This window comes from Agelaius phoeniceus, chromosome 4 (assembly GCF_051311805.1).
Source record: "Agelaius phoeniceus isolate bAgePho1 chromosome 4, bAgePho1.hap1, whole genome shotgun sequence".
Classification (NCBI taxonomy): domain Eukaryota; kingdom Metazoa; phylum Chordata; class Aves; order Passeriformes; family Icteridae; genus Agelaius; species Agelaius phoeniceus.
The window spans coordinates 26,149,998-26,173,470 of record NC_135268.1 but is presented as its reverse complement, the minus strand read 5'-3'; positions in this window follow the sequence as shown (position 1 = coordinate 26,173,470).

Genomic DNA, 23,473 nt, shown 5'->3' with positions numbered 1-23,473 from the left:
CTTTCCAAAGTTTGATGTTTGGGATTTTGTTGGGGTTTTTGGTTTTTTTCTTGTTTTTTTGGGTTTTTATTTTTAAATTTAAAAACTTCCTAATTAGCATATTTGTAGATGTAAGAGCCTATTAGAGTTTAATGCAATTTCTAGTTTTTTAATGCAAAAGAGCATGCAGTGAAAATGTTAAGAGTCTCTGGGGTGTGGAAGTGATTGCTAAATTATGGTGCTGAGAAGTCATTGCTTTAGTTAACAAATCAGAGAGTGGTTCAAAGACATACAGATTTATATTATTTGTATTTCCTCCTGAAATATTTCATTATTCTTGTCTATAGAGAGCAGAGACTTTGATCAGTTTGTAAGTCACTATTTTCCTCTGGTGAGAAATGAACATTGTATATAATTTTTTCTCCTGGAGATGGTCCTAAAGAGAACACCCATCTCATTTTTATGAGTCCTAGGGAGGCTGCACTTGGTTATTCTCTAGTACAAATAGACTGGCATGCAGAACTCTGTGTAAAGGGAATGTATACAGTTTTATGAATGGGATTTTTGTAAAACCTTCTGAAGTTAAAAGCAGAGCAAACCACGTATTTAAAAAAACAAGGCAAGGAAAAATAGTAAAAAGGAAAAAAAAAGGGGATCATCTCCAAAGTCCTTTTCCTGTGGGTATTTGTAAACAACCATTTCAAATGCTCACTCACCTATAGGATACAGATTTCTTTTTTCCAAACTAACTTATTGTTTCAGTATATGTGTGCTTAATGGGCTTCTGTGACACGAAAGTGCTACAGAGACTCATTGTCTTCGTCTCTTCCTCCTGCTGTCCTTTAAGTCAATATTAGTTTATAGAGAAGTGCCACAGTGCAATTAATTTGTCCTTCAAAGAATTCAGATTAATAAATCAGTTTCTTTCTCCCTCTCCTCCTCTTTTTTTTTTTTTTTGCACGCTTCATGGTGATGTAAACATCTGCGACAGCCAAAACTCAAAAGGCTGAAAGATCTAATTCAGAAAGGGCAACCCAAACAGGATTCTTATCTTAAACATACAAATTTATCCAAACCTTTGCAAGTTTACCTTTTTCCATGTGCCATTATTTTCTTTCCACCTCATTCCAACTATGTTCCTTACCCTCATACTTTTTTTTTTAAATAGTTCTTTTTGTTTAACATGGATGAAATCATTCTTTTCAAAACTCCTCCAGTCTTCACTGTACTGAGCAAAATGCAAACAATTTCTGGGTTCATTAAATCTCAGATAAATACTTTCCTGCCTCTCTGTCACTTCCAGTAGTCCTCTTTAACTTCCTGTTTTGCTGAAATCTTTCCCCACATATCAGAGAGGCTAACAATCTCCTCTGCACAGGCTACTGTCTTCGGATCTTATTAGCTCTTGGGAACCCCAGGGAGACACCCAGTGTCAGGCTGTGAATGAAGTAGGCTACCAGAGAAGGTGACAGCTCGGAGGCATGCACCTCATTCATCACATCGCACTTCAAGATCAGGGCATATATCGGGTCAGGTAACTCACTAGGTCAGGTTAGGGGCTATGGATTCTCTTGGGGTTTGTAAGGTAGAAAGGAGAAGAATGGAATGGAAGTATTGAAGGAAAAAAATCTGGGGAAAAAAGAACAGATGCATCTCAAAACAGGATCATAGAACAGGAAGAAAGCAAGTTTCTCAGAACTTTTTCAGAAATCCTTGACTCTTTCACTGATCTCTACCTTCATCTGTAATCCCTTATTTTTTAGACTCCCTCGTCTCTCTCTTATGACTCCAGAGAAACTTGCACCCTCTTTTAAATCTGATTCTCATTCTGCAACATGGGAAGCTAACAGTAGAGAGAAGGTGTTACTGTCACTACTTATCTCCTACTTTATTTAGAAATGAAGTTGTTTATTGCATACCTTTTATTCTTCTTCCAGGAGTACAAACAGAATTTTCTTCAGACTGTAGCAAATAAGGCATAAGGAACATACTACTGTGTTTAATTTCTAAATTTCAGTGTTCTCAGGTTGGCTTTGCTTTGATATGGGAGGGGATGGGAGGATGCTGTTTTGATGACTAGATGACCAGCACTTCTGAATGCAAAGATGGAAGTTATTCTGGTTTGAATCCACTCCTTTGGCTGTTACTGTGGAATAAGTAGTAAAGTATAATAGTAGCAAGTCTTACAAATGCTCTACAGTTGGTGCTGCGTCCTGATAAAATATACTTAGTGAAACCTACCAGTCCACCAAAAGAATTTTTGACTTATGTGGTTATTACCAGACTCAAATTATTTTCAGCCTTTCATATAGATTCACAGAATATTCTGGACTGGAAGGAACCCACGGGAATCATTGAGTCCATCTCTGAAGTGAATGCCCTGTAAGGGGTTCAAACCCACAACCATGGTGTTATTAGTACCATGCTCTGACCAACTGAGCTCACCTCAGGAATACTGAAAGGAGAATAAAACATCTCTCTGAATGAAATATTGCATGCTCATTACAGCAGTGCCTTGGTAATAGAGATTCAGAGCTCTGTAGGAAGAGGGAAAACCAAGTTCAATTACCACATCCTAAAAGTTTTACAAAAACCTCTAGAGAAAACCCAGAAGCACAAAGATTCTGCTATGTAAGTACAAATAGGACTCATCCCCTTGAAAAAACACTTGCTATATTATCAGACCTGCAACTTTTGGAAGTTTTTGATTTTTGTAGAAATTTTGCACCCAAAATGGAAGGATTATATTTCAGTGATTTCTTACAAAACAAAGGATGTGAACAATCCAAAAGCCCCAAACCACGTTAATCAGTTTCCTGTATGGCAGTACTCAGGAGACATAAAATTAGATCTTCAAGGAGTTCTTGGAGATTTCAACAAGGTGTTATGTTCAAGCACAATAGCACCCTATTCACCGCTTGAAGAAAACAACACTCATTATTCACAGAATCACAGAATCCCTTTGCTTGGGAAAAAATCCAGACCATGAAGTCCAACTGTTAACCCAGCACTGCCAAGCCCACCTCTAATCTGTGAGCCCAAGTGCCACATCTACACATCCTTTAAATACCTCCAGGGCTGATGACTATGACTTCCCTGGGCAGCCTATTCCTGTGCTAAGCAACACTTTTGGTGAATAAATAATTCCTGATATGAAATACATTCATCCTAAACTCAGAGATTACATCCTTGAGCACAGGCCTCTTCAAAAGTGCTGTGCTTGTAGCCTCATGCTTTTTGTGCTCTTCTTGATGTAACAGGAATGGAGAATATTAGAAAATGGAGAATATTATGAATCTAGAGGTTAACATAGGAACTCGCACCCTCCACAGAATCACAGAATGTGTCAGATTCAAAGAGGCCACCGTGGTGCAGCCTCATCTGGTGCAACCTCCCTGCTCAAGCAAGGTTATCCTAGAGCCTATGGCACATGTGTCTGGTTTATTTTGGCTAAAAAGCAAAAATACATAACATAGAAAATGTAAAAAGGAAAATATGTAAGCAAGTTCTCTTTCCAAAGTTCTGTAAAAATGTAATAATTAAAAAGAGAACATCATATATTTACTAACAAATTTTTCTCTTGTTAATGGCCCCATCCTAGTTTTTCAGAGTGCCAAAGTCCTATGTTTTTTATAATCTCTGCTCAAAGTGAATAGAAAATTTCAGGACAAAAAAGTCCATAAAACAACATCCATATCTCTTTACATATGTGTAAGCCCTTAAAACAAAAATGCAGTCATAGTTATCAGACTATATCCTACAGGTATTAACATTCATATATATCAAGTGAGTAAAGCTTATATAAGTCATGAGTGAGCATCTCAGTCCCACCGTCATGGTTTAATCCAGGTCTTAAGCTTCTGAGGGAAGAGAAATATTCTCTCAAAGGTTATTTCCATATCTGTCAGTCTCCTTCCTACATAAATGACATTACAGGTGGTAAAATATGGTCTACTGAGCAGGCAAAATAAAGGGGGGTCCTGTTAGACAGTTAGCCGGTAAAGTTTAAAAAATTACTTGACATTTGCTGCAGAGCAAACTTGTGTGCAAACGTTGTTAAGCAAAATAGAAATTCTCTGCAAGTTCACACTCATTTTATGGTAACTTATTTATTAATACATAATGTAAAGTACCAGTTACTCAAAGTGCCAATTTTTTTTTAATTATCCTTAGAAATGGAATGAGGGATCCAGAAACACTTCCCTATTGTTAGATCTATGATGGAGCAAAAATGGAATTGAAGTGAAAGAGGAAATATAGTGCAAGTTCAAAGTGAACTTATGGCAAGCCATCAGTTGGGGATTTAGGAAAAAGAAAAGTGATAACTAAGCTTGCTACTAGGGCTGGATGAAAGCTGAATTTTCATTCATTTGATAATATTGCTATAATATTGTTGTCTTTTCCTGAGCTAAGATGAAAAAGCAAACCAGCAAACATCCTTTTTACAAAACAAAGTTCAAAAACCAATTAAAAAATATTCTTTTCTTTAATCAAACTATCGTTATCATTTTTCATAATGAATATTGCAGTGTGTCTCCCTCTCTTTCTAGCTGAAGTGTTTGTTTTATAATTGTCAAAAACATCTTGATGAAAAGTTCTACAACCAGAATTCAGAATTGAATCCTCTTCTTGTGGGATTGTCTCTCTCTTCAATATTTAGAACATTTTAGATGGAAAATATTGATAGGAAAACTTATTGATCCATTGTATGTAAATGTGAAAGAAAAATACACAACTCTGCTAATCTCATACTATTTGCTATTAATTATACCATGTAAATCAGTTCTAAAGTATGGACATCTGATCTTGAAATAGAGAATTTACCTGTGTTTAAAAGCTAGGTATTCCATTAATTAATACAGCATCATTTTCAAACTAAGTTAAAGGGGATTTTCTGACTTGAAGTTGTTAGCTTTACTGGTGAGACATAGTACTACAATTCCTGCAGCAAACAGTAATTTTTTTCCTAGCTGCATATACCAGTCAAGCTGAGATCAAACATCCTGATTATTTTTGGCAAAAGAATCTCTGAAGCTTATTGAATTATTCTGCAATATTACTTACTGTTTGGCTTCTTGGGACTTTGTACTGTTTCTACTCAGTACTCAGCTGGAACCACTTTCCAGGAATTTCACTAGAAGATTTTATTGCCAGTTTAATCTCTATTTCTTTCCTTTTTCTTGTTTTCCTGTGATCCTATTTTCCAACATTTTTTTATTTTTAATTTGTGTAGCAGAGATTCTATGACCAATCAGAAGCACCACAATTGTTCTTTGTATAGGGATCTACCTGTCTCTTAGGGGTGGATATTAATGCCATGTCTGGGAATAAATTTATGTTTAGATTTGCTGCTTTATGAATTTGGCTGTATTATACAAAAGGAGAAATTATTGAGTCCCCTTATACACAGCCTTACCTAGTGCTTAATGCTTAAAGCAAATGTCTTCTTTTTTGTTTTCTTTTGCCATTGCTTTTCTTGTGTTTCAAGCCCACAGTATCTGTTAGATAGATTTTTACGGCAGAAGTTAATTAATTTCTCCTCTGATAATAGAAAGTAAAAACCAGAGCTTAAGTCCTCATTTGAGCTGTTTACAGTTTACTTGTAGCACCAAGCTGAAAAACCAGTATTTATAACCTGGAGGAGCTGCAGATAGAATTAAGTTGGGTGCATTACCGTACCATTTTGATAGTGGGGAGTATTTGGTGGGACAGACTGCTGTTTTGCAAGCTACCACATCAAAGCATAGTGGCTTTCCTCTCCACTGTTAAAAGAAGCTGATGGGAACTGGGGAATAACAGACAGTATTCTTAATTCAGGCCTTTGAAATTTGGATAGTCTCAACTTATTAATAAAAGAAGAATGTTGTGACCATATGTCTCATCTGTCCAATATTTAGTTTTAAAATCATATGATGCTACATACACACACGGGCTGCATTCAAGTATCTGGGAATTGCCAGTGGTCATAAAGTAATAACATTTTTCTTACTCTAAAATACCACATCAGAAGAGGCTGACTGCAGCTTAACAATATCTAATTTACTTTTTTTATTCTTAAAAAAATTGTTGGTGATTGTGAGAGAGATACTCTACTTTTAGTTCTTTTAAAGTGGATTTTTCTATCATCTATATTTACTTTGCTACAATGCTGATCTGTAGCACTACTGAAACACATTCAATTACAATAGTGAATAATAATTTATCATAGTCTCATTCCAAAATAAATGAATAGTCAGATAAAATCCCAAAGGTCAGGGAACAAAGTGAAATAGACCACCTGGTCCTGGAACTGCATGGGGGGAATGGTCTCTCAAGTAGAGACACTTAAGGTGGGGAATAGATGTTCCTGAACTGATCACCAGGGCATCATGCTGTTGTGAGGCTGTGTTGTGATGTAGATACTGCTAAGACTGGAGATGAAAATGAGTCCTACCAGTGTGAGTTGGTGAATATGGATAGATTTGTAAGGATACCAAAGAATCTGAACACAATCCAAGTTTTAGATTGTTTCTGTGCAAATTTGCAGCATCTGCTAGAGTTGGAACAAATCCAAAGACTGAACTAGATCCTAGTCTGGTGCCCATTTCATGAACGAAATGAGATGGGATTGACAACAAAAATCTGACTTGGAGGGGAAAAGGATATCCTCTGCCATTAATTTGTACATGATGTACCAAAGCTGAGCACATAAGCAGGACTGCATTCCACCTTTACAAGCCCTCCTTCCTGATTCCAAAACAATGAGGAAATTCTTCCAATCTCAGACATAAACTAATGCAAGTTAATTACAGTTCTACCTTTTGGTTTTGTTTCTCACTAGGAAGGTTGTTTTGTGGACAAGCATTAGCTAAACTGGTTCTTTAAATACACCATCTCTCTGGCCCTACTCTGACCTGAATTTTGGGTACAGAGCTGTCTTGCTAATGCTATGCTACTTAAGTGAGCCTTGTGCTGGGGCAAATACCTAGTGTCTTTATTATCCATTTCTGAATGCAAAGCAGCCAATAGGGGATACAATAACATCATCCCAGGACACCTTCCTAAATTATTGCAAAGTAGCTGGCAAGAGAATTAGATCCTCCATTTTGGGAACACAGTGCCTTTGATGTGAAAAATTTCAGAACCCAACTTAAAGTTATTCAAGAATGACTTGTTCCTGGAAGGTGTGTGTGCCGTTCATTCACCTGAGCATGATTCAAATATCCAGTGTGTGGTTTGAAATGTTTTCTCTGTCTCAGGACTGGACATGCTGGGGTACATGCTGGTTGTTATTATCTGTAATCTAAGTCAGACTTCAGTTGTGCAACTACTGACAGGGAAGTGACCTTTCCTTCCAGCCCTTTGTAGCTCTACAGTTACTGCACTAACCTTGCAAAACAAAGGTGATTAGCTTGTTTGACCTTGCAAGCCACGTGTGAAATCCTCATATGGCTGAGCTCTTTTTAACTGAATATGCAGTCTAGAAGTGGGGCAAATGGCGATGGGTGCCCCAGAGCCCATTTCACATTCACCACACCAGTTTGGCTGGTGAGTTTGGCCAAGCCCCATCCTGACCCAGTGACAGCAGTGTCTCCTGGCTCATTTCCTCCTACCAGTGACTAATTGTCTGCTCTCCTGCTGTTCTTTGCTGATCACACGTTCTTGTCTCAGCACAAATGTTACAACTGAATTGCTTGCAAGCCAGATGTGGTCTGTGGTTGCAACTCTGGTTCTATGCAAGAGAAAAAAGTAGTCTGTGAGAAAAGTAAATGCTTTTCATGGGTTGGAAAGCAGTTTCACTTCTGCTAAGAGCACAAATGCAAAAATATGTACCAAACTTCCAGGGAAATAGAACTGTCAAAATATTCATTGAACGGAGACATAGAAATAGCTGTGTGTCAATAGTATGCCAATACTGCATTTGAAACATATTTACATGGCATAATTTTATATAAATATGTAAAAGATACTTTAGATTCATGTAATATTTTATACTTTGCACTATGTGTAGGATATAATGAATATATTGGTTAATGAAAAACTTAAACCTTGTACTAAAACATGTATATTGTCCCTGTCTAGAAATTGCAATCTATTCCCAACCTATAGCTACACACAATTTTGTTTATTTTGCACTATCTGCTGCCTGTTTCCTAAAGAAAAAAATAAAGTGATAAATATTTTCCCTCTGAAATTTTAACACAAATACATTCTTCTTCCAACAGGGAAGAGAAAATCTTGCAGTATATTTTTTTTCCATCATATATTTTCTTCTTCTTTTACTTTCTCAACTTTCTATACTTCACCTCTCAATCATTTTTTTTTTATCTTCCAATCCCCAAAGAGATTTTGTCATGTAGTTCATACCAGCGTCTCTGTCAATAGCAGATGTTGACTTCCATCAGGTTACAGTGGCTCAAGAAAATGGAATATAATGATGTTTCACAATTTAAGGGTGGAGGGGAAGAGAACAGACAATTCAAAAATTATATTTCTATTTTTTAAGTGTTAAACTTGTGCTGTACTATTGAAAATTTTTCAGAGTTTTAAGTACACTGAGCTGCTTAAAATCAAGTCCATATAGCCATAAAGCTCTGGGACAGCATATTCCATACCGATAAGATTTTCTTTCTGGCAGACTTGTATTTGGGGGCAGGGGTGTGGAGAGAGCCGGGTTTTTTTAATTATTTATTATTTGAAATTATTTCTTTTCCAAGTAATGTTCCATTTTTGGAATGATTGAGAATGGTTTTTGTAAAGTTATTTTTTTTTCCAACCCTGTTTTTTGGCATGTTTCAAAATTCCATTTAATAATACTAGGAATAGTACTGGGAAGGTCAAAGGCAAAGGGCAGCAATGAGGCTTCACAGAGCGTACTAGTAAACCATTCTAAATTGATTAGGAAGATGAACGAATTTAACACATTATAGATAAACTCCATAAAGAGAAATAGTAGAAATAGTAGCTATAAGAAAAGTTCAAAATGGCAACAGATATAGTCAGCAAACACAGACTGGAAGATAAGATAGTGTCTGTGATACAGTGATAATAGAATACATACTGTGCAATGCTCAGAGCTAAGTTTCATCCGGACCATCCTTCACATTCATATACCTGTCCAGCTTAGAGAAACATACTTGTAGATTGATTGATAGGCACGTGCTTATGCACACACACTAAAAAGCTTTTTTAAAATATATGTAAAATACAAACATATCATTAATTGTACATTGATTACCAAGATGAAATTTAACACACGTGCACACAAAAAAGCTGTTATAAATGCCATGGTGTAGTAGCCATTGTGTCATTAAAATTTATTCTTGGAAGATATCCTGAAAACATATATGTTAACTAACTCTACTCTGCAATCTGCCACATATCCTTAAATGGTTGCTATATACAGTTTCATTTACATTGAGGAATGGTACACCAAGGAGAAAAATGAAATAAGCTTTCTTATATACAGGAATAAAAAAGTGAGAAAAGCCTTCTTCAATTAGTGCTTACAACAATTTCAAAAAGGAACTCAAAACTGAAATAGACTTGATTTTATGTACACTGGATCTTAGCATTATTAAAGTCTGTAAAACTAAAATTCAGAGGCTGAATTTTTGAAATATAAAGAAACTGCATCTGATTTGATGTGATGTAGATGTCTAAAGCCAACTGTATCCACATGTACCGTGGGAATTGAATGTGAAATATTTTCATTACTAATCTGGTGTTGACGGAAATCTTTGATGATTTTGGCATGCCTACTGTCAGATTAAAAAGCATAAATATAGTAAGAAGAATGGATTTATTATTTGTTTCTATTTCTCTACCTGTCTATAAGTGTCTCTGAGCAACTATTCTATTACTATCATGACAGTATAATTGGGTAACCAAAGATGTCTGTCTGATTTTAAAAGCTCACTAATAATCAAGGTGAGGCAAAATTGCAAACTGTTATGGCAACAGATTCTTTGAGGGAAACAAATCTTGAATTGTAGAATGTGACATCCATATGTTGTTTTAGATTAAATAATCAGCATTGATCTTTCTAGTATAGATTAAATTGTATCTGTGGCAGCAGGTCTTGTAAAAATATGAAATTTATCTGACTGAAGATTCTTTCTCATCAGAACAGCAGCCAGTATTTAGGCAGGACAAGGGATGTTTATTGCTGGTCATTTCTATATTTACCAGCCACCTCACCCTGTCTGCTGGTAGTCCCACAATGACCATTTCCCAGAAGCAGTATTTTTCCAGACTCTTAAGTGTTTACTCATTTAGCATACATAAAGCAGAGGTTCTCTTTCCAGAAGTTCATAGTAATAAAGAGACAATGTTGAAATATTCTTACTTCATAGGATATAGTGGAAGTGTCTATAATGTTCTAAACCAATCTCATCTCTGCTCTACAAACAGTGGAGAGCTACTTAACAGCATTTAATTTAACGGCCATTGCAATATTTAGCATCTGATCCTTGTGTTCTTCATGGAAACACGGCAGAATGTGTCAAATCCCTCTCATTCTCTGACTCTCACTTCCTTTTTTCCATACTTTCATACTGTATATGCCATATCCCATTTCAGAACAGCAGTGAGTGACTTCAGACATTTCTCAGGGATTATCACACTATGTGAGCAGCTGTATATCCAAGGCATCTAAAAATGCCCCAGAAATGTTTTGTTTGGAGTATCTTGCTCATAAAATGGGGCTAGAAGTACTCCATCTTGCCTCCTACCTGCTGAAACAAGCAGACACAAAAAAGAGGCAAAACAACAGATTTGTTCTTGCTCACAGTAGAAAATCAAAGAGCACACACTGCCTCAAAAACTGAATCTGATTTATGGGCTTGTTCAGTCTCCCTGAGTTCCTGTTAGCTTTGGGGAGAAGGGGGGTAAGATTCATCTACACTTCACAGTATATATTCAGTCTCTTTCAGTAAGCACCTGTCACAAACAGTTTGCTGTTTTGCTCTAAAGTGAAATTGATTGCAAGAGAAATATAAATCTCTATTTTTACCTGCTACTGAGAAACCGTGAAGGGGCCATTTAAAGACACTAATTTATGCAATTTAGGTTTGTGTCACATCCATTCATCAGAAGTCCAGTGTAGTGGAAAAACTTCCTCTTCTGAATTGTTCTCCTGAGATTTATTGAAAGAGGCCCAAAGTACTAGAATGTACTTCAGAGGTTAGTTCTGTATTAGTAACTGAGGCTGATTCCAGATGGAGATGAGATGTGGCATTTTGCCTTGCTTTTAACAGCTTTGCATCCCAGTGTTGGTCTGAGTTAACTCCTCTACTAGTTCCTGTCCTTAAATTTGGCTTTTTTTTCACATTATGAAGTCATGATGTGAGAAAATCAGAAAAAGTATGCCCCTAATTTGGCACACCCTTTTGCTGCCATGCTTACATGGATGATTTTAGTGATGCCATATACAATGTTGCTTAATGTGCTTGTTAAGTATTATCTCAACCTGTAAACAGAAGATGACTAGTTCTATTGTATCCTCTATCTGCAAAGTGGAGGGTTTGTGTAGGCAGAGGATTTGACCCGAAACCACAATATTTTTTTTTATTTCTAAAGCTGTCAGGAAAACGTTTGCATATTTTCTCTGTTTGTGCGATGTCCAGCACAGTGAAACCCCCTTTTCCTTAAGGCAGTGTCTTGATAGAAATATAAATAGCAGTAGAAGTACAAGACTTTTCAAAAATTGTATCACCAGTATGAGCACTCTCTCTGCCTGAAAACATTCAGTCAGTTACAGCTAACTGCCTTGACTTTGAAAATATAATGGAAAAATAGCCTTGTTTTCTAGTTGCTCCATGAACTGTTGTACTCCAGTGGCCCTTTCTCACCTTAATTTCATCCCTCTCCTAGTATAAATCAAAATTTCTTGCTCAGGCACCATCTTATCTTTGGCTTAAAAATTCAATTCATACAAGAGACTTTGCATATTATAAAGGCCTCTCACAGACTCCACAGCTACATACTGAAGATCTTGTAGGATTGGAAAAGTAGAAAAACATTCCTGCTTGACATGGATGGGAAAATAAGTACCTATATTTTATCCTGCATCATGTTTTTATGAAGTGACAAGGTCTTTCATTATGCTTCCCTCCTCTGCATTGCAAAACTATTCAGAAATTGTCAAGACGTGGACACAATATTTTCCCCTTTTTGCCCAGGAAGAATGATCAAAGAATGTAGTAATAGCTTTTATGTTCCATAATAATGCTCTTGCTAGAGTGAATTTTAATAATTTCCATGCCTATAGAGGCCAGATTTAGAATACCCATCAGGAAAACAATTTCTGATAATTTTGATTAAAAAGCAAGGATGATGTTTTCCCCTTGTGAATGGGCATTTGCTTGAAGATGTCTCGGTGCACCCAAAATTCCACAGTTTCCTGGTGGAACATGTAGGAGAGAAATGTGGATACAAGGAAAGGGATAAATAAAAAAGAATGAAGACCAGCACAGGAGCAGAGAGTGATCAGAGAGTTTCTCTGTTGACATATTTAGTACCTCATAGAGGTAATTCCTCAACTTCCAGATACCTGTGCAAGAAAATAGCCCATTGTTACCAGCTCTATACAGAAAAGATCATTTATCTTTTTTCAAGTTCAATTTTTCCATGCTGCTGAACATTTGGAGACCACTATTTCGCAGGTGTAAAGTCTGTCAGCATAAGCTTTTCTGATCTTCTCCATCAAATCATACTCCTAGTAAGTCCATATTTCCTCAGGGGAATATGGACTTGGACGGCTTGCTTTGTGATCACCAGAAGGGGATGGCCTAAGAACCTATAAAATTCATTTTATATTTTAATGAAAAACCTGAAACTTAAAATAGGAACTCAGCTGAACGAATGGCTCACAGAAGGGCATTTCAGTTTGCTGTTGATTTCTGTACATTTTTACTACTAGAGAAGGTGATTCTTCTCAATTGCTTGGAGCCAATGTGGATCTTTGGAGTGGGTATGTGTCAGGGAGACCTCTAGAACCATGTCAGGGCAGAGCTCAGATTGCAAAAATGACCTCCTGAATCACTTGTTCATGTTAGACAGCAAGGAGCACATCAATCTTCCTGATGCCCTCAAAGCCCCAGGGATTGCTGGGATATAGACAATGCAGGACTCCTTGTCTTAATATTTATGGGTAAAGGAATTGGAGTTGTCTTTCCTTTTGGAGAATCAACCCTCTCTTTATACATCATCTGTAAACAACAACCTTTGTATAACAATTTTGGGGATGGGGATGGTGTATAGTCTTTTATGGTTTTGTTGGTTCGGCTGTCTGCTGTGCAAAACTACACCACAACATTCCTGGCAGCCCTTTCAGAAGCAGGTTGATCCACCTGGGCTCATAGTGAAATACTGTGTGATGGAGATGAGAGGCACTGACAAGGCCAATGCCATTCCAGAACTGTGCAGCTGCTGTGTTTGGGAATGCTGGTGAAACCTACTGTCTTGGGAGCAAATAAGCAGCCAGGCCATTGTCTTGACAGCCTTGTGTCTTAGCTCCAGGAAGAGCTGAAGTATTTCTGGCATAGGCTATTAATGGATAAAAAGCATGTGATCTTCATAGATCAGTCTGCAGTGCAATGTCCCAGGGCAAAGATGAGCAAGAAGTGCTTCAGAAAAGAAGGGGAGGGGGTCAGGAAACAATGAATTGAGCCAAGTGGGGTCTGTACCTTATATTTTTACTGGCAGAAACAGCTATAGTCTTTTGCAAAGCTTCAGAGTTCTCAACTTACTGTGAATAACTCTTGGATCAAACTATCAAAATGCAGTTTTAAAAACTCAGGAGATTCAGTATATGGAAATTATTATGGCATATACCAGACAATCCCAAGATTTGTTTTAAAACTTCAGGGTCCTATAAACAGACTCTTCTGCCTTCTTGGTATTTGTACTCTCTAAAGTGTCCATGAAGGATGTGAGACATGACTTTATTGTTTATCTGTCTAAATTCTTATTCCACTTCTGTGATTTCAGTATCACTTTATCACTACACTTAATAGTAAGCTCTTGTTATTTTGTGATCATATGTTCCATTTTTTCCACACTACATTCCCTGTGTTGAAAGCATTTTTTCAAAGGAGAAGAAAGGGCTCTGCTGAAAAGCAGTAACTTTTTTTTTTTTGGTATAACAATCAATAAGTAATTATGTATTCATTTTTATTTTAATTACAGATAAAAGTAGGGAGGGAAGAAGAAAACCTCTTTAGCCTTAAGAAACACATAAAAGTGTGTTGCTAGAAGTATTTCAATGGAAATATACAGAAGAAGCCTGAAGTATTTGTTATTGGTAAAGAAAAGTAACCGATAGGAACCAACTCAGCCCTGTGTTAGCACTCTGTTAAGGCCAAGGAAATTTTTTTTCCATATTTTTTCTTTAAACAAAATGAAAAAAAAAATATGCAGTTAATACATAAATTAAATATTATAAAATTAAATGGCCTGAGAGCCAAATTGCCATTTTACATATACTTAGTCACACCAGTTGCTTTCTGGCCAGTGGGAGTACAGTGGTGTGCGATCAGTTCTTGATTTGTCAAGGCCAGTCATCTAAAGAGTATGTAAAAATCATACATTTGCAGGGAAAGACAATCCCTTAATTGCTAGCAGAGGCTGGTGACATATGAAAGTGGATAGGCAAAACTGTCACAGGTCCAAGACCAGAGCCAGTTCAGAGCATCTGGTAAAGATCACAGAGTGTTAAACTTGCATCTGCCTGTGACACAGAGCCTTGTCTGTTAACTGGAATCCTGCGTATCAAGTTGCACAAACAAATGCAGATTTTAAGATCACTTATAAGGTGGCCACTTTGCAAGTGCCATTCTCTGTCTTCAACTCTAGTGCAGCATCGGACATTCCAGAGGACAGGTGGCTATTTTATTTGAACAGTGCAAGAGTAAATATATTACTTGGAGTTTCTTCTTCATGCCTTTTTCTATATGTATATGCATTTATTATTCAGCTGCAAACAAGCACCGTCTGTTTTGCCTATCTTTAAATTATAAGGATAGTATTGAACAGTAATTACATGTTTATCTAAAAAAAGTTCTCACAGTGTTGCAATAAATGTGAGTAATTAGAGCTATTGGAAGAAATGCCAGGCAAAATTATGAAGCAATGTAAAACACCCATTTCAGGTTTTCAAAAAAATCAATTTAGTAAAGCAAGATATGGACTGATTCTCTGATTGTAATGACTTTGAAATAGAGCTTTTTTTTTTATGTGTAGCAGGTCAGGAAATCAACATCTTAATAAGACACCCATTGTATATGTGAATCAGTTTGACTAATTTTCTTCCTGTTTTCCAAATTTTGCTTATTTTGGTCCTTTTCTAGTTAACAGAGCCACACAATTTAAAGACCTAAAAATCTTGTACCTTGTTCAGATTTACTCACCTGCAGGTATAATATGTATTCCCTTTGATACTATAGTAAACTGATGCCAAATTAGCAACTGTGCCCTAACATTGTGTCCCAACATTTCCCCCCAGGAACAGGTGGTAGCTGTTCAAAAATGCCACATTGTGACATTTTGAGCAAGGAATAAAAACTGTGTGTGCAGTAATATGACCTCACTAATATGTAAAGCTTTTATCAGAGTTCCTGCTGAAGGTCTTTCCTGACATGAATCAGGATAGGGTTTCAGCAATTAAACATCTGAAGAGAGGACTCCAGATACTATGGAGGTTTGTGCATGGACATGGCTGTGCCCTCAGAAGGTGCAGCATGTGTCCTCACATCAGCTTTTGGGGTTCCTTTTTGGTGACATTAACTCAGGAGATGAGTGTGAAATACTCTAGTACTACTCTCAGCTCAGACTGAGATTTACCAGGCAAAGATAAAGCCAAAACCTGGAAATAGCTGGCAGAGTGGCAAGTTAAATAGAGCTTCCTCTCTAAACAGGTTGCATCAAACAGATACAAAGCTATTTGCAGCCTTAATTTTTAGAAATTAAAAGCTGCTTGAAGTGGAACTTACATTGAAGCTGCTTGCTGAAAAGTTCTGTCTAGCACTTTTGTTGCTTTATCAGTTTGTTCTGGGAAAACAGTTGTTTAATATGTTCTGTGGAGATCAGCTTTGACAGTATTCTGTTAATGTGGGTCTCAGAGCAGATAGCAGCTGAGGCAAGAATGTTGTATAGGAAAAGTTACCTCATAACAGAGTCCTACATAGTTAAGTTTTGTAGTTAGATTTATATGCTGAGAAATCAAGTAATCACTGCTGTTTCATGCAAGTGTCTCCAAAGCTTGGATTTAACTGGATCATATCAACTGAGGGACAAGAAACAGAAACAGCTTTCTAAAACTGGAAAAAACAGGACAGGGTAGGAGCACAGTACAGGAAGAAATTATGTGCGATGCACATGGCATCTGATTTCAATATGATGACTTTTTGTGCCCTCTTTGAATATGTATCTGAAGTATGCCATTTGTTTTAATGTCCATGGATTGCCTCTTTATTAAATTAAACGTAACCTCTGCATTTCTATCAGCTATAGAAAGAACTGCTGCTTTTGTAACTTTATAGATGCTTTTGTCAAGTGTATTTATAGCCTATTTATTCAAATAGTTCTTATTATCTTCAAAAGATATTCCAGAAAGTCTGGCACCTTGCAGTAGCTTTGTACCTTTGCTGTAATTTAAATGAAGAGTTTGAAGATGATCGTTTCTTTTCTGCTCTCTGAGATACAATCTTTCTGTCCTTACCCCTATCTATTTCTTCCCTGGTATTTTGGCTGCCAGTTTTAGTTCCTTGGACAGCACTGTGGCCTTTGAAGTCAGAAGAAGAATGTATCTTTCCACATGATCAATAGGCATTTGGCCACCACATATCCACAACACTATTTTTAAAAATAATTACAGAAGTTTCTTCTGAGAGATAGGAAAATAAATTCTTGAATAGCTAGGCATTCATCAGATGAGGCTGAGATAAGCAGATGAAATAGGAGGGCTGGATCAAACTGCTACAGCACTAAATTTTTATGCTTTAACATTGTTTGCTAGCTAAGTTAACACTTGGCCCATTTGTACTCTATATTTAGGTTTGGGGTTTTTTTAAATTTTAATATATTCTTCCTTTTCTCAGTTGCTAATAGAAAGTAGTGAATTGCCAACATCTCCCCTTGCATTGTAGCCTTTTCAGATGTATATTCAAGCAGACACATCTTGTCCAGGGAAATGCTAAGGCTCTGACAGCCAAAGATCCACAGGCTCAGCTTTAGTCAGGAAGTTTTAGGAGAATAAGAGGAAAACTGGGGGAAGGAGGGGAGGCAGCATGAGAAAAATGAAACTGGGAATCATTTAAAAAAAAAATCGCTAGATTGTGTGAGATTCAGCATACAGACAGAGCTGGCAGTGAAAGCCTGACTGATGGAAAAGTTAGAAAAATGGGCACATTTTTAAAATTACTGCACATGGTAATAGGTGGTAAATAGGGAATGAATTATTTATGTCTACCAAAAAATTACCACATCTGATAGCAGACTTTTCCTACTGTGTGTACATGTAGTGATGGACTAAGGAAGAAGATTAATTATGATGGCAGTGTATCTTTTCAGAGAGGACTACAAAGAGAGAAATTTACTAGAGAGATGTATAATGTAGCTATGACCTGCTGAAAAGGCAACAAGAACATATGTTGTATACACCTAATAAAAAACATGTCTTTTTTTTATTAAAAACATTTAGTTGAAAAAAATACACTAATTATAAATTAGATTTTTTCTGTTTTATGTAATTCTCATTTATTTCATTTAATGGAGGCTAGAGATATCACATCTTCATACTCTTACAGATAAAAAATTATGCAGTTTTCAGCGTAACTTTTGTAAAAATAAGGGATTTAGTAATTAATTACTTTAAGGATGAATAAGACCACAGTAAGGACTGTGAAAATATTTAGCTGTTTGTAATAAGAAGCAAGCACCAGGAGTATGTGGGATAGTGGAATAAAGGGAGAAGAAATATGGCAGGGAATGGAATGGAATGGAATGGAATGGAATAGAATAACATCTTTTTAGTTGGAAGGGACCTACAAGTCCATCTGCCTTGCCACCCCAGGACTGACTATTAAGGGCATTGTCCAAATTTCTTTTGTACGCTGACAGGCTTGGGGCTTCAACCACCTCTCTAGGAAGCCTCTTTCAGTGTTTCACCAATTTCTCAACAAGGAAATGGTTCCTGAAGTCCAGTCCAAAGCTCTCCTGATGCTGCTTTGAGCCATTCCCATGTGTCCTGTCACTGGATCCCAGGAAGAAGATTTCAGTAATTTCCTCTCCACTCCCCCTTCTCAGGAAGTTGCAGAGAGCAATGAGGTCACCCTCCAGCCTATTTGTCCAAACTGGACAAACCCAAAATCCTTAGTTGCTCCTCCACAGGACATACATTCTAGCCCTTTCTCCAGCTTTGTTCCTCTCCTCTGGATATATTTAACATCCTTCTTGAACTGTGGGGCCCAGGCTGATTATGCAGTAATTGTTGCACCCTGACAATGTAGATTATGTCTCTTAACTGAATCTCCTTGCCTGCTTCAGTTATCAGTAAAGGTTTATGAATTGTCACAAAAAAAAAGAAAAACAGCAACAACAAAAACTAACCACAAAACCAAAGCAAACAAACAAACAAAAAAACCAAACAAAAAACAACCAAAAAAAACAAACCTAAAATTGAACCAAAACTTATGGCTAAGATTTTATGATTCCTGGCACTATTTTTCTTGAGCTTTATTGTTATTCCTGTATGAGACAAGCTTATCTAGAGGGAATTCTTTAAGGCAAATGCTGCCATCTAGAGAGAAGCAGAATGAAAGTGCACGATCTAAGTGATACGATTTTCATGTCCAGAGAGACCCAGGTGCAGCTGGACACAGAATGTCCACAGAATAAACTGCAGTGACAGAGATGGGAACCACTGGGATGTCTTTTCAACAGCTGTTGACTGAAAATATTCAGGTAACTCCAACAGACACTGAGCAAAAAAACACTGAGAAAATCCTGACAAAGGATTTTGAGTATGTATCAAAGATACTGAACAGGCATTTAACTTCTTTAGCCAGTTAAAATAATTTCATATTGTACATTTTTTTCTCGTTGTTTCATTTTTTCCTGAGAAAAGCTGCCACTCTAAATTTATTTGGTTTAAAGGAAGAAATGCAAAAGAAGCTTGCATTATATGCAATTTATTGTTTATCTGCCTTTTTTTTAACATCACAAAGCATCTGTTTATTCTTCAGCCGGTCTTGAGAATTAGGATTGCAAAATTCAAATAGAGGGACAAACACAAAGAAACCACTGAAAATACTTGAAAGACAAGAAAGAAAAGTGGGGATTTATCTTGTCTCAGTATATTATGTATGCAGCTATATAAACATCCCAATGTGTTCAAAGGCTGAGCTATACATGTTAAGCCTGAATGGCAAAAATGAATTCTTGTAGATGCTTTCAAAACTGCTAGCAATAGCATTTCTCTGGGTACAATGGAGATGACTCATTATAAACTAGTGACTTAGAAGAGCCTGCAAATAATGTTGCACATGTTCTACCTTGTTGTGCCCATTCATTTCACTGAAATTATTTGTACAGTTCACTATAAGTTACTTAGAATTCCAGTTTGAAACATTCAAAGGAATAAAAATAAGGGTACTTAATTTTTTTTCAGGCAGATATGTTTCAATGTCTGTGTGTAAAACTATGCAAGGAGTTCACAAGGTCTCTGTGCAGATTATTTTTAATTACCACTTTTCTTTAATGTGTTTTGTGTAATGGCTACCTGCGTGTTGTCTTGCTAATGATGTGGTTAAGCAGCACGTGAGAAGGAAAATAAGGCAAATTGTCTGCATTCAAATAACATTTGCAATCTGAGACTTTAGAATAGCTTAGCTGCTTCTCCCTGAGGGGGGCCCTGAAGTGGAAAAGAGCTGTGGTAGGGCCCGTATTTTTTCCAATAGATGCATGTTTACACGCATGTTTTCATGGCAGGTAGTTGGTATTTTCATCTGAAAATTGTGAAGCAGCTGGAGGCCCTTTGAAGAAATATCACTAGTAGGTCCTTTATTTTAGGTATATCTATAACATATATAATGTTAGCACGTTCTGTGTGCCTTGGGATTTGCTGTGATTTCTGGAAAAATGTTTGGGTTTTGTGATCTTCAGAGATCTGTAATGAACTCAAAGAAAATAATTTTATAAAGCAATACTGGTTTTAAAAATTATTTGATAAGTGGGACATTTTCCTAGTGTTTGTAATGCACATTGGCATCAGTAATACGTTCCACCTGGAAACTTTTTCACACTTCATATTTCATATCAAAATTCTTTAGTATGAATATATGGTAAATTGCTCAAGCATAACCAATACATGACATGATGGAGTCAGAGGAAGGCTAGTTCTGCCCTATACCATAAAATATTCTGAAATTGCAGAACAGATTCTTTTTTTTTTGTTACCACACTTTTTCCTAGATTTTTGATACTGATGTTTCAATCCCAAAGCCTTGACACCTAACCTTACTCTTCAGTTGTTCTTTCAATTGTGAGGTTAGCTGAGTTTTAAGCACCAGGCATGGGAACTGTTACAGCCCAAAAGCAATGCTTACCAGCCATTTTTATTCCATTGATGAGGAGGCTTCAAGTTTGAGGCACTACAGGAAGCTCAGCCTGTCCCTTTAAATAAACCAAAAACAACGTTTTAAAACATATTTTCTTTCTGGCTGGCACCAAGGATTAGAGAAATGAAATATGCTTTTCATAGTAATGCAAGGGCATGTTTTGAAGTGACAGTTCCATATGTTACAACAACTGAAAAATAAAAGAAGGGATGGTTGGGGGAAGAAAATCAAAGATGCCTGACAATGATGGGATAGCTTGTGAGTTTCCACAAACTCACAAAAACTTTCCAAAGGCGAATTCCCAGTTTTCTTTTAAATGCCCACGAGTGTCTTCTGTTCTCTATCATACGGTACTGCCTTTGAAAAACTTCAACCTTCCAGAATGCCAGTGATGTAAATAGAATTCTGCATTCCTCAGTGGAATATTTTTGCTCTTATTTAGAGCTATTTATTTCCTTTGCCAACTCCTCTTCTTGCAGTTCTTCACTGTGATAGGGTCACTTTCATATAATGATGAGGGAGGAGCATTTAGGAAAACAGAAAACAATAGATTAAGAATGAGTTTAAAGCAAAATTTAACTGATAAAATTGGCAAGGAAAGGCAGGTTCTTCCAGGATTAGAAACCTATCTTAAGGCATGTGCTTTCTTGGTTTTGTTTGGGTTTGGGTTTTTTTGGCAGTTTGGTGTTCTTTTTCTGTGGTTTTGTTTTTGTTTTTTTGTTTTTTGTTTTTTTTTTTTTTTTTTTTTGTTGGTTTGGTTTTTTTTATTTTGTGTCTCTTAGTGTGATATTAAAGTGGTTGGAATTAGGTTTGTTATGATATTAAAGTGGTTGGAATTAGGTTTGTTACTTCAGAATGAAATGTACCTATGTCTTCCACCAGTAAAATTCTTATTGGTGGTCATAAAGAACCTAATAAAATGGCAGGGAAGGAGCTGGACAAGGGAGTGAGCTTTGGTCTCTGAGCCAGTCCTGTTCACATGGGTAAAATTATTCAGGGGAGGCTGCTGTTAGGGGTGGTGGACTTGAGAGACAAGAAGGAAGTAGTGTCTGTAAATCTGTGTGAGCATCTTGTATTTTGCTCAAAAGTCTCTTTAGATGAAAACTGCACAGTATATACTACTTTTTTTTTTTTTCAAAGCAAATACAAGGAGTCAATAGATGCATGGAATTTCAATGCCTAAGATTCATTCCATTATAGGATGCAGACTTGGTATCACAAGACATCAGTGGAAAATATCCCACAGATTTAGTAAACTGCAGCTTCATTATCCATATTTTCAAATGTATTTTGAAATAGCTTTCCATAAAAGACAGTATCACCTGGAACACAGTTTATGTTAAAACTTGCACTGTTGTGTTATTTCTGATATCTCTGGATTGTTGATATACTAGAGATGGCACAAATCTATGCACACTACATTCCAAACAAATTCAGGACAAAATTTGATTTAATTGAGATTTTCCAGAAATTAGGATCTTGGAATTAAATTTATAGCACAGTCTAGTTTAGATAATCATACAACAGTATAAAAATCCCCACAATTTATTTTCTACCACACTCACTGGGTATATCTTCAACTTTTAAGCAACTTTTTGCTCAAAATAACTGAACACGTACAGTGCAAATAAATAGATATAGGCATGCACGAGTGCTCCTGTAAGCTGGACACTGTGCAGCTGCCAAATGCATCTGGTACAGCGGGCAGCAACATCAGTAACTTTTATCTCTCTCACCTGTTCCAGAACAGCTTGCTGTGTACAGATAAGCCTTTCCCTTCTCTTCCTTTCTTTTCAAGTTAAAAGACAGTACATACACTTCATTCCTGCAAATGTCTGTTTAGACTTTGTAAATGTGGCCTCCTCCGACTTTAGCAGTTCCAAGTTACAGTCCTGTTGGGGTTTTATTTTCATTCACTAGTTTATTACAATGGTAATATTCTTCCTTTTTTCCCTTTAAATAAGCTGTTTCCAGCCCATGCCTTGATCTGTTCAAGGCATTCAAACTTTTCATAAGTATGGAACATTTAGAAACAGATGAATGACATCAAAAGATCTTTTTAACAGTGGTTTGTAAATGGATGTTTTACAGGAACATACTGCTAGTAGCCATATTATTGTATACTATGTTCCTTTCTTTGTGTATTTCTCACAAAATACAAATCCGTGCAGATTCAGTGATACTAAACAGCAATGCAGTGCTGCAAGAACAGAAGTAGTTTGTAGTCACTTTTTCATACTCAGTGTGACTGGACCATAATGTAGGTTAGAAATCCTAAGTGAAACTGCAGGGAGAAATTAGTTATTACAGGATCTGGAAGCTGATGAAGACTGGACCTAAAGAAATTTTATTTTAGAACAAGCAGTAAAAAATCCTGACTAGCTGGGACATTGATTTTATTTTGTCTAAAAGATGGCATCCCCAGGATATAAATTCCTAGCACTACTCCAAAGTGCTTGGTTGAATACTGAAACATAGGGAAATCTTCCAACAAATCAATGCCAAGAACATCTATCTCATCAGACATAAGCATGCCTTGGTTTATAACAACTTTCTGTGACATGGTTTGGGCCCAGTTTTTCTGCTGATTTGTTCTACTTTGTATATTGACTCATTTTGTCTGTAGTAGATTCTTGACAGGGGGATGATGACCTACATCATTGTGTAACAGAATTATTCTACCCCATCAGATAATGATGATCACAGAGTGACCCTACCACAAAGGTTGTGATAGGAGTTCTTCACCTCCCTCTGGAAAATGTGACAAGGAATGAATTGTTGACATGTTTCAAAAGACTCAACTCTTTCTTCTGAAAAACAAAATAATAATCAGTAAAATCCAAGAGTATTCTATTTTCTACAAACCAATGAGTTTGTCCTGTGTGTTGAACTATGCC